This window comes from Mauremys reevesii, linkage group 14 (assembly GCF_016161935.1).
Source record: "Mauremys reevesii isolate NIE-2019 linkage group 14, ASM1616193v1, whole genome shotgun sequence".
In the NCBI taxonomy this organism is placed as follows: domain Eukaryota; kingdom Metazoa; phylum Chordata; order Testudines; family Geoemydidae; genus Mauremys; species Mauremys reevesii.
Window position 1 is genome coordinate 41,286,734 of NC_052636.1, and position 18,777 is coordinate 41,305,510.

Here is an 18,777-nt window from a genome sequence, read left to right on the forward strand (position 1 = left end):
GTAGCCACTCAGACCTTATAACAAGTGACAGAATTAACTTGGAAGAGACACGCCACATGTGCCATGAGTGCGGGAAAAGCTTCAATCAGCGCTCACACCTTATCAGACATCAGAGAATCCACACAGGGGAGACGCCCTACACGTGCGCTGAGTGTGGGGAAAGCTTCAATCGGCGCTCACACCTTATCAGACATCGGTGAATCCACACAGGGGAGACGCCCTACACATGCTCTGAGTGCGGGACAAGCTTCAATCAGCGCTCAAACCTTATCAGACATCAGAGAATCCACACAGGGGAGATGCCCTACACGTGCTCAGAGTGCGGGAAAAGCTTCAATCGGCGCTCAAACTTTATTAGACATCAGAGAATCCACACAAGGGAGATGCCCTACACATGCTCTGAGTGTGGGAAAAGCTTCAATCAGAGCTCTGTCCTGAGCACACACAGGAGAATCCACACAGGGGAGACGCCCTACACGTGCTCTGAGTGCAGGAAAAGCTTCAATCAGAACTCAGACCTTATCAGACATCAGAAAATCCACATGAGAGAGAACTGTAATAAATCCCTTGACTAGGGCTGGGCAAAATTTAAAAAAAAAATCACATTGCCTAATTCCCACATAGTGATTTTTGCACCATCTTCACCGTGGTCTCTCAGCTCCACCAGATGAGTTACCTGCTTCTGCCTTTTGCAGCTCACCCTTCTTTGGGGTCAGTGTGATCTTTTCTATCAACTCCTTTCCTTTTGAGCCAGGAATGTTCATCAGCTCCTGGAGATTTGATCCCAACAAGGTACAGTGAGGCAAAAAGTATCTGTGCCTTACATCCACTAGGGCTGTACATGGCGTCGTCTGCTCAAGTTAGTGATCTTGATGTAAAAAGACAATTATAGTTGTAGAACAGATGCCCAGGTGCAGTGGTTGGCATTAGCTTTCCCCTTCAACTGACCTAAATTCCATCACTTTTCCTAGTCTAAACAAACCCTGAGCATCACGGTTATACTGTTCCCCCATTTCAAAGCCATTGTTAGTCATCGAGTTCCCTTTTTGGAAATAAATTGTTTCATTCCCAGTTGCTCTGATGTTGCTTCAACTTGTGTTGGAGAGCAGATATTACTATCATTTTTCTCACTTAAAATATATTGAACTATAAGAAAGAGCAGGAACAGGGCAGGGATAGGAAAAATTGTCATTTCACCCTCTGTAAAAACGGTAAATCAGAGGGATTCCCAACGAGAGGCGTACAGCTTTCTGCACCGGGGCTACAGTGCCATGGTACCAGTGTAGGCACCCTAGTCGATTACAGTGCTGTGATTGGCCTCCGGGAGGTGTCCCACAATCCCTGTTCTCGCCTCTCTGGTCTTTGGTTTGAACTCTACTGCACTCCCTCAGGTGACCAACTATGAACCCCACCCCTTAAATTCCTTGGGAATTTTGAAAGTCCCAGTTCAACAGAGACTAATTATGGTTATAGACCCATCCTGAAATTAGAGCAGGATATTGTAAAGCTTTATCGCATAGTACAGTAACACAATTCAAACCTGTCGGCACAGAGGAGAAAGCACTCCTTCAGTTCACATTTATTGCTACTGATCTCCCTGACAAACTTCCTTTTCTCGGTGCTGCTCCAGGTGTTTTCCATCTGATCCCTCCCAGCTGTGGTTACAGGACTGCAGCAGCTCCCCAGGGCCAGCTTTGCTCTTTCACTTACATCCTTCACTTGTTTGGACAGAGCTGTGTCTGCCCCCAGTTTAATTCACATCTGAGAGCTCAGGTACCAACAGATCGTTACAAAGGCTAAATTCCCATCACCACCAGTGGGAGGTTATCCTGGGCTGCCAGGGCTGCAGGATTTAGCCCATGGTCAGTCAAGGTGCTACAGCAGCTGCACTCTTACATTGTGAGTCCTGCAGCTTCATACCAAACTGCTCTGCCATAGTCTGCAGGGGGCCTGACTTGCTGAGAATCTGGCAGAAGAGAGACTCTGGAGTAGAGAAGGAAAATGTCCTCAGCAGTCACAGCCGGCAGGAGCAGGGAAGGTTCGGTTTATTTTTAAACTCCTCTCCCTGCTCAAGCCTTTAATCATTCCTGTGGCTCTTCTCTGAACGCTCTGCAATTTATCAGGGACAACAACCAACCAACCAAACCAGGCTGTTCTGCCCGATGTAACAGTCTATTGCCTTTCAAGGCTGACTATAAATCAGCTCGTTCTATTCACCCAAGAGTTCCACTTTAAGGGCTTTTTGTTTTCTAGTTCCAGTCAAATCCTGTGCAACAGCATCATTGTTAACTCATCATCTGGTCATTTCACATTCACATGGTCAAAAAGTGGGCGGGTCTAAGTCTTTCCTCCCACACCAACATGAAAAAAATCAGTGACAGAAAATGCCCTAAAGCGCCTCTGCTGCCTTGAACAACAGCCTGGGGAAACACACGAGGGGAAGTGCTTTCCTCTCTCCTCCTGACACCGGGTAACATTTCTGTCTGTCCTTGAGATCCTGCCACAGGGACAAGGCTTGAGGATCAAATGACATGTTAAGGCTGCATTGGTTTGCACGTTCCTTTACTCCTTCAATAGTGATAAGGGTGAGTGAACGTGAAATAATCCAGCTCTGACTTTCACACCGGAGGCAATTTTCAGGCTCACAATAAAAAAACCCAACTTTCTAACCTGAGCAAGTTGAATCGAGTCGTTGCGAGATGATAAATCCAGAGCCCCAGGCTGACTTTCTTTCATCACATGTTTTTAGAGTAGATCACATTGACTGGGTGGGGCTCCTGCTGGGAAGTGTCTGTCCAGTGGCAGCACCCAGTGCACATTCCCCACTTACAAACTCATCTTCAGTTTATCGGCCACTGAACCTAGCGAGGGGGGAGGGTCCCAGTGGTCAGGCTCCAGCCCCTGGATCCCGAGGCTGGCAAGCCCGAGTCAGCCGGCCTGGGCCAGCTGTGGGGTTTAATTGCACTGCAGACATACACGGGTGTCACAATCCCAGCTTTCTCCTCAGGGAATCAAGCCCTCGTCCCCCGTGACAGGCAGGGAGAGTCACCACTGTACTCGTGAGGTCGGAACTGACACTGCCCCTGCACAGGGACCCAGGGGAGCGGCTCGGGCAGCTCCTTGGCCAGCTGTGGCTGGCAGGAGACCCAGCGAGGCAGGAGCTGCTCTGGGTTCTGTGCAGGGGAGAGTAACTGGGAGAAGGGGGGAGTTTGTCTCTGATTTACAGGGAGCTTTGCCAGAGTGGAGCCTGTAGGTCACATGCTGGGGGGCTGTGACGGGCACACAGGCTCCGTGCTCTGGAACAGCTCGGAGTCAAACCCAGGCAGGAGCCTCCTCAGTGTGACACCCCCAGGGGACGCCCTCACTGGGGGAAGCCTCCTTGGCTTCAGTGCCTCCTGGGACTGACCTTGGACCTTTCAGCCCCCCTGTTCCACACCAGGAGCTTCCTGCAGTGATTCCACCTGAATCGGACACCTCGGAAAGCCTCACCCCCCTCCCCGGAAGGAGAGTCCTGCACCCCAACTTCCACAGTCCCCAGTGACTCTCCGCCAGCGCTGTACAACAGAAGGTTCGTTAGGGGTCTGGGATCCAGCCTGGGAAAGTTCTGTGTTCGCACAGGAAGCAGGAAGATTCAGCAACGTCCATCTTGGGGAGACCCCGAACTCAGAGCCTGGGCTCTCCCCTCGAGTCCCCAACCCAGCAGACTCCTTGCTCCCAACAGCCCGACTCAGCCAGGCCCTTTGCCCCTCGTCTGTCCTTTGTCCTGTTTCCCTGGCAACCTGCTCACCTGGCCTCCAGCTCATTCTTTGTTCTCCGACTCCTCCCGGCCAGCTGGCCTCTTGCAGCAGGTGCGCCCCGGCCATCGGTTGCTAGGAGACAGAATTTGTGGCCATTGTCTGGGCCCAGGCAGCTCGACAGCAGCCACACCTGCCCTTTGGGGGTCTCTGCCAAGATTTAACCCTCTTGTCCCACCACCGAGATCCGTGGTCCCAAAACACTTCAGGGTCATGCCCCCACCCCTGTCCATGCTCCCCCCGAGTCGTGGCTGGGAGTGGGGCCGCAGCTAAGGGGGAAAGGACACAGACAGGGGTAAGGGGGCTGAGGCAGGGGCCAGAGCTGGAGCCAAGAGTGGAGCTGGGTGGCTCCCCCTCCCCACCCCCATGGGGGCTGGCCTGGGCCCAGCTGCATCCCCCTGAATGTTACTCCATTCCCCTGGCAGGGTGCACCCCAGATTTTGGACCTTTAACCTAGATAATCGTGCAACAAATAGGGGAAACTGAGGTATACACAAGATGCAAACAAAACATCCAGAAAATTCCCACTTCGTCACAGGGGTGTCAGTGGGGTCGGAGCTGGGCAGCAGCACAGGAAAGTGGGGAGGTTAAACTGCAAAACATCCCCCTGTGTTCCCGCAAAAGCCTCTCGTTTATCCCCTAACCCCCTCCCCATGAAAATCTCCACTCCTGCCCTGGCCCACACAGACCCTCTCACTCCAGCGCAGATTTTTAACTTTTCTTACTTGTCCTTTGCCTTCCACAAACATTGTTCCCATCAAAATGATCCAGGGCTTTTACAATGAGAATGAGAAAACAAACTAAATCAAACCCAAAGAAACCGCTATCGACCTCCCCACCACACACACTTTGGGTCTGAATTTTTCTACTGAAATGTTGAGGCAATAAAACTCTCACTGCTCTTGTCCAGAAACAAACCTAAGCCCCCCATGCAGTACCTGGGGCATCTATGTCTGACCCACCAAGGCTTCAGCACCTTTGGGGAGATTTCCAGCTGCCCAGTCCTGCTGCTATTCCAGGGGAGCAATTCCTGACTCCTGTCAGCATTTATCTCAGCCCCGTTCTGGGCATCACAGGTTTCTCCGGGAAAGGGCAGCGAGTGGTTCTAGGGGCCAGTGATCCTCCTCCAAATCGAGCTAGAACCTGAGACTTCTTCCCCTTCCCCAGGCTGTGGGTGGGGAGGCATTTCACAGAGCTCTCGGAGCTATAGCCCGTGGCTAAGGAGAGAGAAAAAGCCTCCTATCCCCCTCTGCTCTGGGGGCTGGGTTTCCTCCTGAAGCCTCTGCCCCCCACCGAGTGCCTATGGCTCATCCCTGACCCTTGCTGCTGCTCCTTGCTATAGACTGTGAAAGGAGCGGAGGCAGCGCAGGAGCCTTCTGGGGACGCAGATCTGAGGCTTTGGGGAGACACATTGTCTGAGACATCAGAGCGCTGCACACCCTGCAGCCACCCCCTCAATCCGGGGCCTGTTCCAGCCCTGAGTCTGGGCTGCCGCAATCCCTCCCCCAGAGCAGGGCGCCTACAGATTACAGCCTGGAAATAGGCGTGTGAGACTAACTCCTGCTTTCCCTGACAAGGCCTCCCCTAGACCAAGTGGCATCCCAGGCAAGATGTGTCTTCAGTGCCCCCCCCCACTCCATATGTTAAACCACTGAATACCTTATTTTTATTGCATTTATAGCTCATTTCATGATTTCGATGCACAATCTGGATGCATGATTTTCTCTATCATATAAGACAATAAATGTTCATGCTAGGATGTGTAAATCTGTATTTATTCATGCCATATATAAGCAAATGAAAAAATAATTTCTTTTAAGCATATAGAAACTTTTAATTTTCACAGTAACTGAAATGTACTAACATCTAGAAATGGAACTGTCACCAGCACAGGGTGGGCCGGTATTAAATAGTGTTACAGTCGGAGACAGACAGCGTTAGGATGTTAACCCCAGGCCCTTTGTTCAAAGGTCGCTTCTCTCGCCTTTCCCCCATGAACTGAAGCGCAGCATTCAAGAGATCCAGAGACTAGTTGATGACGTTTCCAAGTGCTAAAATAGCAAGCGATGTCCGTCTTGCATTGGCCATTATCGACTGGAGCAATGGTTTATGGAGAATAAACTTCAAGGTGAGAAGCAGTAGCCCAAAAAGGCCCCTGCAGGTGCTGAAGTAGCTCAGTTGGGAGAGCATTAGACTGAAGATCTAAAGGTCCCTGGTTCAATCCCAGGTTTCAGCAGGCTGTTTCATCCCTCTTCCTGCAGCAGTGGGCTCTTTCCTGGAAGCATAGCACTGCCTTTACTCAATGCAAGTCCCTTATTTTGGGCTTCACTGCAGGAAAAGGCAGCATTGGCTTTTGCACTCAGTTGGCCCACCGGACGTTTCCTTCTTCTCTTGCTGCTTCTCAGCAAGGGGAAGAAAAAGAAGCTCCCCTTCAAGCTGGAGTCACAAGGGTGATGTAAGGATGACTTCCTGATCCCTGGCTCCAGTCCTCTGCTCTTCCAGCTGACCCATCAAAGAGCTGCTGCCAGTTTCTCCAGGTTCGCCCATCAGTGTGTGCCAGGGTGAGCATCACCATAGTGCAGGGAATTTGAGGGCAGGGCAGGGCACTGTAATGGAGTTTCTGTAGTGTAGTGGTTATCACATTTGCCTAACCTGCATCGAGCCAGCTAGGCAGAACTGACACCAACTTGTCTGGGGTGTTTCCCAGAAGCAGAGCACAAGTTTGAAATACAGGCAGCATAGAACCAATATTCATAATGTCAACTACAAAAATGATACACATCTAGAGATAGCATCATTATCAGCCAATCAGAACCTCTCCATAGATCCCTTACACAACAACCTTTATACAATATTGGCTGCAAATATAGAACAGTGGTTGCAAGGGTGATCTATACAGTTACAGTTTATGTCAATAACGTCACAGGAGGTGACACGGCATCAGAGAGACTCATACTGGAATACTGCCTCCAGTTTTGGTGTCCTCGTTTGAAAAAGATGTTGTGAAATTAGAGTTTGGGACAGCAAAGATCCACCAAATGTTCTGAGGGCTGGAGAAGATTGAAAGGTGACTTCATTGAAGTGTTGAAGTGTCTTAATGGAGAGAAAAGACTGGGTATTAAAGGGCTCTTGAATCGAGCAGAGAAAGGCATAACAAGACCCAGTGGCTGGAAGGTGAAAAGAGACAAATTCATATTATAACTAAGGCACAAATATTCAACAGCGAGGATGATTCACCACAGGAACAAGCTACCAAGGGAAGTGGTGGATTCTCCATCTCTTGATGTCATTTCATGAAGACTAGATGCCTTTCTGCAATGTATTTGCCCCAAAAGTAGCTATGGTGTCCTACAGGAGGCCTGTGATATGCAGGGGGTCAGATTAGATGCTCTAATGGTCTCTTCTGGCCATAAAGTTGACTCATTTCTGAAAATCTGAGTGTAGCATTGGGAGCAGCGTCTGATGTTTCCCTGTCTAGCCGGCTTGCTGCCTAGAACGAACGCTCCTTGAGTGGGGTGATCCACAGGGAGTAGCTCAAACCTCCAAAGTGCCTGGCCAGGGGCAGGACATTAGCCCAGCAAGGGAGGGGTGTGGCAGTGACATCACAAAGGCCTTTTGCAGGACCTCAGCCTATTGGTCCAAGGTGGTGGGGAGGTGGTGACCTCACAGAGAGATGCTGACATCAGCCAGGCAGAACAGGGGTGAAGGGCCAGGGAAACCTCAGAGACCCCTGTGGCTTTGCTGCAGCAAGTCTCCTTCTCCAGGTCTCTCTTTGAGGACTGAGGGAGTATTCGGGTTCACGGACGTGAGCGCCAGGAGGAACCTCTTTCCAGTTTTCTCCTTCCCTTTTAGTGATTTTACTGGAAAACAGCCGTCCCTGTTTAGAAGGTAAGAGCCTCCTGGAGGTTTGAAACCTGTTCAGTCTGATCCATCTGGTGACAGTTGAATTCTAGGGATGGAAAACACGAGCTTAAATAGGCAGAATTTTATTGCACACCTGGGGCTGAAATAGAGCTCGGGCAGTGATCCCCACCATTGACCTGGGCCATCCTTTGGGCTCTCTGGTGAGAACCCTCCGCCTCCCGTCCTCAGTCTCTACCCTGATTGGCTCAGCAGGGGGTTATTGACAGGGAGGAGACTCAGGTCCTTGTTGTTCTCTTTTAAGACCAAGGAAATAAGTCAGAACCAGTTGTGTTTGATGAATTTTGCTGCTTCTCTACATTAATGGTCTCTGAGCAGTTCATGATTCTCTAACATTGCAGTTCTCCTCAAATACTTGCTGAATAATTCGTGTCCACTGTTGTTGGTCTGGAGCTCATCTGTGAGCTCTTTATTCAGGTCATTCAGTGTATGAAATTCAAGATCCGATGGTTAGATTGAAAATCAGGGCTTTTGGGTCCTATTCCCAACTCTGCCCCTGACTGGCTGTGTGACCTAAGAGAAGTCAATTCTCCTTTCTCAGCCTGAGCTTCTCTCTCTTTCGAGTAGGGATAATAATGATCCGCTCCTACCTAACTCAACACACTCACTCTTCCCCAGCACACACTGTCTCTCCCAGAACACAAACAGTCTCTACCCCGCCACGCACACCGCAGTTGAAAAGCAGCTGGCAATCTAGTAAGATGCCCGTGGAACGGTGGGATAGAGAAACCTGCATCATGTGATGCTGTACCAGTCCGTGAGGCATCGCAAACCCTTCCCAAAACACCATGCAGCCAGTTGCACAGTGGGATAGTTGCCCACAGTGCACTGCTCTCTGTTGCCATCCACGAACTGCTAGCATGGATGTGCTCTGGTGACACAAGGGGCATAGGGAGGACATTCAATAGCTGTTTTAACTAAACACTTTAACTAAAGCAGCAATGCCGGGGGATTGGTGGCTTCTTTGTTTCCTCACCCTGGAGTAAACTCAGCTTTTTATTCCATTCTTGATGCTTCATGGAATAACAACAGACGACCGAAGAAAGACATGGACAGGGTGGGTCTCAGGGGAGGGGCAGAGAGGTTCGAGCGGTGGGCAGAGCAGGCCTCGGAGGTGGGGGCAGTGGGCAGGGCAGGTCTCAGGGGAGAGGCAGAGAGGTGTGGGTGGTGGGCAGGGTGGGTTGCAGGGATGGGTCAGAGTGGTGGCGGCTGGTAGGCAGACCTCGTGGTACGGGGTGGAGAGGCACGAGCAGCAGGCAGGAAGGCCTTGGGGGCGGAGAGGAGCAAGCGAAAGGTGGCTCAGCAGTCCTCAGCCAAAGAGGAAGAGTGGGGGGTGGGAAGTGGCCAAACAGGAGCAAGGGGGGAGCACAGGTGGGGCCTCAGAGAGAGGAGACGGGTGGGGAAGGCAGTGCCATGGTCTGGGCACCAATGGGCCCCCCACTTCTAGGGAGCTTCCAGCGCTCACACCCAGCCTCCCCAAATGCAAGAGCCATGGGCCACCTGTTCTCTTCATCTTCACTAACCAAGCCCCTCGCCAAGCTATGCTGATGGGAGAAGCCCTCCTGTTGGCACAGCGCTATCTGCACCGGGGTTAGGCTGATATAACTGCATTGCTTAGGGAGGTAAATTTTTTACACCCCTGAGTAATGTAGTTACACCGATCTAATTTTGTAGTGTAGACCTGTCCAAAGAACCTTGGGAGTAAAACTTCACCTGCTCCTCTGCTTTACTGAATCCAAACACCAGCAAAGCTTGTCAGGCCCAGATGGGGGTTGGCAGAGAGTCAGGTGTGTGCAGACATGATCCCTTCAGCAGCTGTAGGCACCATGGCTTGGCTGGCTAAAACCACGGTTTTGTATACAGGGGATCCTGGGTTCAAGTTCCAGTGGTACCTTACTGAGTTGCTTTTGGGGCACCTGGTACTGGCTACTGTCAGAAGACAAGATTCAGAGCTAGATGGACCTTCGGTCTAGCCTAGTGTGGTTTTTCTTATGGTTTGAATTACACTCACAGGCACTGATGATAGTTACTGAAAGTTTGGTGGTTTGGAGCTGATAGGTCAGTGGTCCAGTCCCCTCTCAGACGACCCCGTCCCTCTGGGACAGGGGCAGGTGTGAGCTCTCACACCAAATGCTCATTGTGGCTGCCAGAATCTGTGGGCAGCTCGTTTCGTTTATGCCGAGGGTTGAGTCCTGTTTTCTGCACCGAGTATGAGAATGAAAATCCTAAACCGCCCTTTGAAATAACAAAAGCAGCAGGACGTGTTTCTGTCCCTGCCCCAGAGCAGACAGACCAATGGAGAAATGCCATGAGTCCAGGGTAATACTCCCCTGCGGTTTTACCATTTCCACTTGCTAAACCCCCTCCCAACCTTCTGGGCTCCTGGAGCAGGGGACTGAGCCTGAGCCGAGACACGGACACTGCAAGTTTACAGCCCAAGCCGCATGACCCTGATTAACGTGACACGGGCCAGTCGTGGGTGTTTCATTGCACTGGAGACGTAGCCTAATGTTATGTCTGCACTGTGATTAACACACCCAGGGCACCTGTCACAAAGCCCGGGTCAGCTGACTCAGGGTTATGGGGCTTGGGCTGCAAGACTATAAAATTACAGTGCAGACAGATGGGCTTGAGCCCACCCTCTGAGACCCCACGAGGGGTGAGGGTTTCTGAACCCAGGCTTCAGTGTGAACACAAATATCTGCACCACAGTTTTTAGCCTCTCAGCTTTAGCTTCATGAGCCCACGTCAGATGGTCCAGGCCAGCCACGCTGCCATCTTTATCCCAGGAGAGATGGACTCTAAGGGTACGTCTCCATTGCAGTGTCAGCCCAGGTGTGGCACGCTGTGCTCAAAGCAGCACCCTGGAATCCCCATATTCACCAGACTCATATAATGATGATACGGTTTGTACAAAGTCTGCCTGGTGAGGTGTCATTTCAAAAGTCTTGGTCTGTTGAACATTAATATTGTGTTGGATTGTGTGTGTAGCATTGGCTGGGAAGTTTTGCTCTGTGTGTGTGACTGAGATGAGGTTGGGAAATGCCCCCCACCAGCCTTTCAGGTGTGACAATGGAGGAGCCAGACTCGCTGCTGGCCCATTAAAGGGATCCACACTCCCAAGGACTATCCCAGGAACCGTGCACAATGCAGACTTCTCCGAGATAGCACAGCGACAATGGGCACTGCTTGACTCACATCCTAGCAAAGGTACTTCCTAGCCAGTTGGAAGAAACTATGAAAGGGGGGGTAGAGACATTATGAGTTAGCCTCTCTCCCCCACAACTCAACAGCTGGAAACACACCTGGATGACAAAATTGATTCAGAAATCAGAAGAGAATAATAATAGTACATTCAAACCAAAGTCCCCAAACAGACTAGTAGTGGTTTTTCAGCAGAAAATTTTCAGTTTGGGGAATTCTGTTTTCTCAGTCAGACTTTGCCAAGGGAAGCAGAGAGAAAATGGTTGAGTTGCCTCCTTCAGAACAGCTTGGCCTAGGCACTAGCTCTGGTTCACTGTTGTGGCCTTGCTCAGGTTGGGGGTATTTTAATTATTTGGGGAGGTCCCAGGGTGTTTGGGGGAGATTATGAGGCTGTTCCCTTTTGAGATAAAAACTAAGAAATGCAGGACTAGAGAATTGTTTTAGAAATCTGGTATTTAGACATTTTATTTGAAGCAAAGGGGGGGGGTGGGGGAGAGATTCTGAGAAGGTTTTTGTTTGCAAGAAGCAACATTGTTTGATCTGTCATTGTACCAAAGGGGGGAGACGGTTGTCTATAAAGGAGGGTGAAGACTAAATGCAGTCGCTGAGGATGGGATTTGAACCCATGTGCGCAGAGCACAATGGATTAGCAGTCTATCACCTTAACCACTCGGCCACCTCATCTGAGCTATCAAGAAGTGGACAGGAGGAGAAATCTAAGGCCAGCAGAGAGAGGGCCACTAAGGAGTTTTTAAATACTAAGCGTAAGCAGGGGCTGAATGAGCTCCCCCCTCACATCTAGTGATGAGCTGCGGGAAGACTTCAGGAACAGGCCGTGTTTGCACAGACACCCCTGCTCTGCCTAGCTATGCAGCATGAGGGGGCCGCTTCCCCAAAATGACCAGTTTGGGATGGTGGTGGGTTGCAAATCACTTTAGCATTGAGTGCAATGAAATGTTATTCTCCTTCCTGTACGAGTGAAGGGCAGCAGAACGTACCTAGGCCGTCCTGACGGAGGGGTGGGTGGGGGAGGAATCACTTTCATTGGACTGCAGAGAAGTGATTGAGGACGTCACCCTAACCCAGTGGGCCCCAAACATTTCACACTGCGCCCTCGTACCCATGGCTGTGGCCCCTCGGAAGCCGCGGTCGAGAACTGGGGCTGGGAGTGGGGCCGTTGCTTGCTGGGGAGAGGGGTGCGGACAGGGGTAAGGGGGTCGAAGCCGGGCCAGGAGCCAGGGGCCCAGGCTGAGGGTGGGATTGGGGAAGAGCTGGGACAGAGTGGGGCTCCCTCCCTGCCCTCCATGGGGGCTGGCTCAGGCCCTGAGGTGCCCCATCAATCTTCCTCTGTGTCCCCCTAGGAGTCACGCCCCACATTTTGGGGTCCGCTGCCCTAAACTGACCCCTAGTTGCTAAGCAGGGGCTAGTGATGCTAAAGCCTAGGGTCAGGGAGCTTTGCCAGAGTGGAGCCTGTAGGTCACATGCTGGGGGGCTGTGACGGGCACACAGGCTCCGTGCTCTGGAACAGCTCGGAGTCAAACCCAGGCAGGAGCCTCGTCAGTGTGACCCCCCCAGGGGACGCTCTCACTGGGGGAAGCCTCCTTGACTTCAGCGCCTCCTGGGACTGACCTTGGACCTTTCAGCCCCCCTGTTCCACACCAGGAGCTTCCTGCAGTGAGTCCACCTGAATTGGACACCTCGGAAAGCCTCACCCCCCCCAAAGGGGAGTCCTGCACCCCCAACTTCCACAGTCCCCAGTGACTCTCTGCCAGCGCTGTACAACAGAAGGTTCGTTAGGGGTCTGGAATCCAGCCTGGGAAAGTTCTGTGTTCACACAGGAAGCAGGAAGTTTCAGCAACGTCCATCTTGGGGAGACCCCGAACTCAGAGCCTGGGCTCTCCCCTCGAGTCCCCAACCAGCAGACTCCTTGCTCCCAACAGCCCGACTCAGCCAGGCCCTTTGCCCCTCGTCTGTCCCTTGTCCTGTTTCCCTGGCAACCTGCTCACCTGGCCTCCAGCTCGTTTTGTTCTCTGACTCCTCCCGGCCAGCTGGCCTCTTGCAGCAGGTGCGCCCCGGCCATCGGTTGCTAGGAGACAGAATTTGTGGCCATTGTCTGGGCCCAGGCAGCCAGACAGCAGCCACACCTGCCCTTTGGGGGTCTCTGCCAAGATTTAACCCCCTTGTCCCACCACCGAGATCCATGGTCCCAAAACACTTCGGGGTCATGCCCCCCACCCCTGTCCATGCTCCCCCCGAGTCATGGCTGGGAGTGGGGCCGTGTTGCATCGCAGGCGTATATGAACAAAGCTCTTCAGTCAGTTTGATTGGCAGCAAAGTCATTTATTTCTCTCCAGCATACATCTTTATACTCTTGAAGCAGGCAAGCAAGCAGTTGCTAATTGGTTAACAAAATTAACACACCCGCAGCTGTGACTTCATAGAACTAGCCAAGGCCAACTTCTCAAAACAAAGTTCAAAGCCTAATTAACCCATCCTAAAAACCTAAACATCTTAGCTTCCCACACTACCAGCTGCCAAGCTAGCAAAATATTCCCAACAGGGCCGCAGCTAAGGGGGAAGGGACACAGACAGGGGTAAGGGGGCTGAGGCAGGGGCCAGAGCTGGGGCTGGAGCCAAGAGTGGAGCTGGGTGGCTCACCCCCATGGGGGCTGGCCTGGGCCCAGCTGCATCCCCCTGAATGTTACTCCATTCCCCCTGGCAGGGTGCACCCCACATTTTGGACCTTTAACCTAGATAATCGTGCAACAAATAGGGGAAACTGAGGTACACACAAGATGCAAACAAAACATCCAGAAAATTCCCACTTCATCAAAGGGGTGTCAGTGGGGTCGGAGCTGGGCAGCAGCACAGGAAAGTGGGGAGGTTAAACTGCAAAACATCCCACTGTGTTCCCGCAAAAGCCTCTCGTTTATCCCCTAACCCCCTCCCCATGAAAATCTCCACCCCTGCCCTGGCACACAGAGACCCCCTCACTCCAACGCAGATTTTTAACTTTTCTTACTTGTCCTTGGCCTTCCACAAACATTGTTCCCATCAAAATGACCCAGGGCTTTTACAACGAGAATGAGAAAACAAACTAAATCAAACCCAAAGAAACCGCTATCGACCTCCCCACCACACACACTTTGGGTCTGAATTTTTCTACTGAAATGTTGAGGCAATAAAACTCTCACTGCTCTTGTCCAGAAACAAACCTAAGCCCCCCACGCAGTACCTGGGGCATCTATGTCTGACCCACCAAGGCTTCAGCTCCTTTGGGGAGATTTCCAGCTGCCCAGTCCTGCTGCTATTCCAGGGGAGCAATTCCTGGCTCCTGTCAGCATTTATCTCAGCCCCGTTCTGGGCATCACAGGTTTCTCTGGGAAAGGGCAGCGAGTGGTTCTAGGGGCCAGTGATCCTCCTCCAAACCGAGCTAGAACCTGGGACTCCTTCCCCTTCCCCAGGCTGTGGGCGGGGAGGCCTTTCACAGAGCTCTCGGAGCTATAGCCTGTGGCTAAGGAGAGAGAAAAAGCCTCCTATCCCTCTCTGTTCTGGGGGCTGGGTTTCCTCCTGAAGCCTCTGCCCCCCACCTAGTGCCTATGGCTCATCCCTGACCCTTGCTGCTGCTCCTTGCTATAGACTGTGAAAGGAGCGGAGGCAGCGCAGGAGCCTTCTGGGGACGCAGATCTGAGGCTTTGGTGAGACACATTGTCTGAGACACCAGAGCTCTGCAAACCCTGCAACCACCCCCTCAATCCGGGGCCTGTTCCAGCCCTGAGTCTGGGCTGCCGCGATCCCTCCCCCAGAGCAGGGCACCCACAGATTACAGCCTGGAAATAGGCATGTGAGACTAACTCCTGCTTTCCCTGACAGGGCCTCCCCTAGACCAAGTAGCATCCCAGGCAAGACGTGTCTTCGGAACCCCCCAGCCCCGCTCCATATGTTAAACCATTGAATACCGTATTTTTATTGCATTTGTAGCTCATTTCATTATTTTGATGCACAATCTGGATGCAGGATTTTCTCTATCATATAAGACAATAAATGTTCATGCTAGGATGTGTAAAAGGGTATTTATTCATGCCGTATATAAGCAAATTAAAAAATCATTTCTTCTAAGCATATAGAAACTTTTAATTTTGACAGTAACTGAAATGTACTAACATCTAGAAATGGAGCACTCACCAGCACAGGGTGGGCCGGTATTAAATAGTGTTACAGTTGGAAACAGACAGTGTTAGGATGTTAACCCCAGGCCCTTTGTTCAAAGGTCACTTCTCTAGCCTTTCCCCCATGAACTGAAGCGCAGCATTTGAGAGATCCAGAGACTAGTTGATGACGTTTCCAAGGGCTAAAATAGCAAGCGATGTCTGTCTTGCATTGGCCATTGTTGACTGGAGAGATGGTTTATGGACAATAAACTCCAAGGTGAGAAGCAGCAGCCCAAAAAGCTCTGTTGCAAGTGCTGAAGTAGCTCAGTTGGGAGAGTATTAGACTGAAGCTCTAAAGGTCTCTGGTTCAATCCCAGGCTTCAGCAGACTGTTTCATCCCTCTTGCTGCAGCAGTGGGCTGGAAACACAGCACTGCCTTTACTCAATGCAAGTCCCTCATTTTGGGCTTCACTGCAGGAAAAGGCAGCATTGGCTTCTGCACCCTGTTGGCCCACCAGACCTTTCTTTCTTCTCTTGCTGCTTATCAGCAAGGGGAAGAAAAAGAAGCTCCCCTTCAAGCTAGAGTCACAAAGGTGATGTAAGGACGACTTCCTGATCCCTGGCTCCAGTCCTCTGCTCTTCCAGCTGACCCATCAGAGAGCTGCTGCCAGTTTCTCCAGGTTCGCCCACCAGTGTGTGCCAGGGTGAGCACCACCAAAGTGCAGGGAATTTGAGGGCAGGGCAGGGCACTGTAATGGAGTTTCTGTAGTGTAGTGGTTCTCACATTTCCCTAACCTGCATCAAGCCGGCTAGGCAGAACTGACACCAGCTTGTCTGGGGTGTTTCCCAAAAGCAGAGCACAAGTTTAAATACAGGCAGCATAGAGCCAATATTCATAACGTCAACTACAAAAATGATACTGATCTAGAGATAGCATCATTATCAGCCAATCAGAACCTCTCCATAGACCCCTTACACGACACCTTTCTACAATATTGGCTGCAAATACAGAACAGCAGTCGCAACGGTGATCTATACAGTTACAAATTATGTCAATAACATCACAAGAGGTGACATGGCATCAGTGAGACTGATACTGGAATAGCCTCCAGTTTTGGTGTCCTCGTTTGAAAAAGATGTTGTGAAATTAGAGTTTGGGGCAGCAAAGAGCCACCAAATGTTCTGAGGGCTGGAGAAAAATGCCTTCTAGTGAGCTATTGAAAGAGCTCAACCTGTTTAGCTGATCAAAAGAAGATTGAAAGGTGACTTCATTGAAGTGTTGAAGTGTCTTAATGGAGAGAAAAGATTGAGTATTAAAGGGCTCTTGAATCGAGCAGAGAAAGGCATAACAAGACCCAGTGGCTGGAAGGTGAAAAGAGACAAATTCATATTACAATTAAGGCACAAATATTCAACAGCGAGGATGATTCACCACAGGAACAAGCTACCAAGGAAAGTGGTGGATTCTCCATCTCTTGATGTCATTTAATGAAGACTAGATGCCTTTCTGGAATGTGTTTGCCCCAAGAGTAGCTCTTGTGTCATACAGGAGGCCTGTGATATGCAGGGGGTCAGATTAGATGCTCTAATGGTCTCTTCTGGCTGTAAAGTCGACTCATTTCTGAACATCTGAGTGTAGCATTGGGAGCAGCGTCTGATGTTTCCCTGTCTAGCCGGCTTGCTGCCTAGAACGAACGCTCCTTGAGTGGGGTGATCCCCAGGGAGTAGCTCAAACCTGCAAAGTGCCTGGCCAGGGGCAGGACATTAGCCCAGCAAGGGAGGGTGTGGCAGTGACATCACAAAGGCCTTTTGCAGGACCTCAGACTATTGGTCCAAGGTGGTGGGGAGGTGGTGACCTCACAGAGAGATGCTGACATCAGGACAGGGGTGAGGGGCCAGGGAAACCTCAGATACCCCTGTGGCTTTGCTCCAGCAAGTCTCCTTCTCCAGGTCTCTCTCTGAGGACTGAGGGAGTATTCGGGTTCACGGACGTGAGCACCAGGAGGAACCTCTTTCGAGTTTTCTCCTTCCCTTTTAGTGATTTTACTAGAAAACAGCCGTCCCTGTTTAGAAGGTCAGAGCCTCCTGGAGGTTTGAAACCTGTTCAGTCTGATCCATGTGGTGACAGTTGAATTCTAGGCATGGAAAACACGAGATTAAGGAGACAGAAGTTTATTCCGCACCTGGGATTTTGTCCCTTAGAATCACTGGAGACATTAGGGTTTGTGCTTTTTTCCTTTTCCTCCATCCCTCTCTCCCTCCTTTCTCTTCTTCTCTTGCTTATTTTGTCCTTTCTCCTGTTCCCCTCCCACTACCACATGTGTGTGTGTGTGTGTGTGTGTGTGTTGCGGGGCAGTGCTCTGCAGCTCCCACTTTGGGAGGTCCACACAAAAATGTGGGGCTGAAATAGTGCTTGGGCAGTGATCCCCACCAGTGACCTGGGCCATCCTTTGGGCTCTCTGGTGAGAACCCTCAGCCTCCCGTCCTCAGTCTCTACCCTGATTGGCTGAGCAGGGGGTTATTGACAGGGAGGAGACTCAGGTCCTTGTTGGTCTCTTTTAAGACCCAGGAAATAAGTCAGAACCAGTTCTATGTTTGATGAATTTTGCTGCTTCTCTGCATTAATGGTCTCTGAGCAGTTCATGATTCTCTCTAACATTGCAGTTCTCCTCAAATACTTGCTGAATAATTCCTGTGCACTGTTGTTGGTCTGGAGCTCATCTGAGAGCACTTTACTCAGGTCATTCAATGTCTGAAATTCAAGATCCGATGGTTAGTTTGAAAATCAGGGCTCTTGGGTCCTATTCCCAACTGTGCCACTGACTGGCTGTGTGACCTACGACAAGTCAATTCTCCTTTCTCAGCCTTAGCTTCTCCCTCTTTCAAGTAGGGATAATAATGATCCGCTCCTACCTACCTCACGGTGCGTGGAGGCAGGGTCGGCTCTAGGTTTTTTGACGTCCCAAGCAAAAAAAAATTTTGGCTGCCCCCACCCCAGCCCTGGGCTCCCCCCTGCACCTCCCTGCCACCCCAGACCTGGGCTCTGCCCCCTCCACCCACACCCCCTGCCAACCCAGCCTTGGGCTCTCCACTCCCAACCCGCACCCCCCCTGCCATCCCAGCCCTGGGCTCTGCCCCCCACATACCCCATGCTGCCCCAGCTCTTGGCATTGCCCTTTCCCCCCACTGCTCCCCCACCGACACACCAGCCCTGGGCTCTGCCTCCTCCACCTGCCCCCCCTGCCACCCCAGCCCTGGGCTCTCCCCACACACACACACACCCCACACCCCTGCACTCTCCTTCCACCCCAGCCCTGGGTCACTTGTAACTTGCTCCCAGGGTGGGTCATTTAGCAGGGCAGGGGGGAGGAGTAGCTCAGTGGTTTGAACATTGGCCAGCTAAACCCAGGGTTATGAGCTCAATCCTTGAGGGGGCTATTTAGGAATCTGGAGCAAAAATTGGTCCTGCTAGTGAAGGCAGGGAGCTAGACTCAATAACCTTTCAAGGTCCCTTCCAGTTCTCGGAAATTGGTATATCTCCAATTATTACCTCTGGGGAATTTGCCAATGCAATATCACTGTCTTCCTTTTAAACAAAAAGGCAATGGCTGTTGAAAATTGCAATTCCAGTCCTAATAACCCCTGGGACACATTTCTTGCTCAATTTTATCCTACTTTTTCTACAGCAAATGACAGTGGATCAGCAT

At 51.2% G+C, this 18,777-nt stretch overlaps 2 non-coding genes and 1 pseudogene across 2 annotated transcripts; 1 reads left to right on the forward strand and 2 right to left on the reverse strand.

Moving 5' to 3' along the window:
• LOC120381711 overlaps positions 1–18,777 on the reverse strand; it is a 222,060-nt pseudogene that overhangs the window by 86,299 nt on the left and 116,984 nt on the right.
• On the forward strand, positions 5,958–6,030 carry TRNAF-GAA. The gene has a single exon. It is a non-coding gene; the product is annotated as a tRNA-Phe (tRNA).
• On the reverse strand, positions 11,522–11,603 carry TRNAS-GCU. The gene has a single exon. It is a non-coding gene; the product is annotated as a tRNA-Ser (tRNA).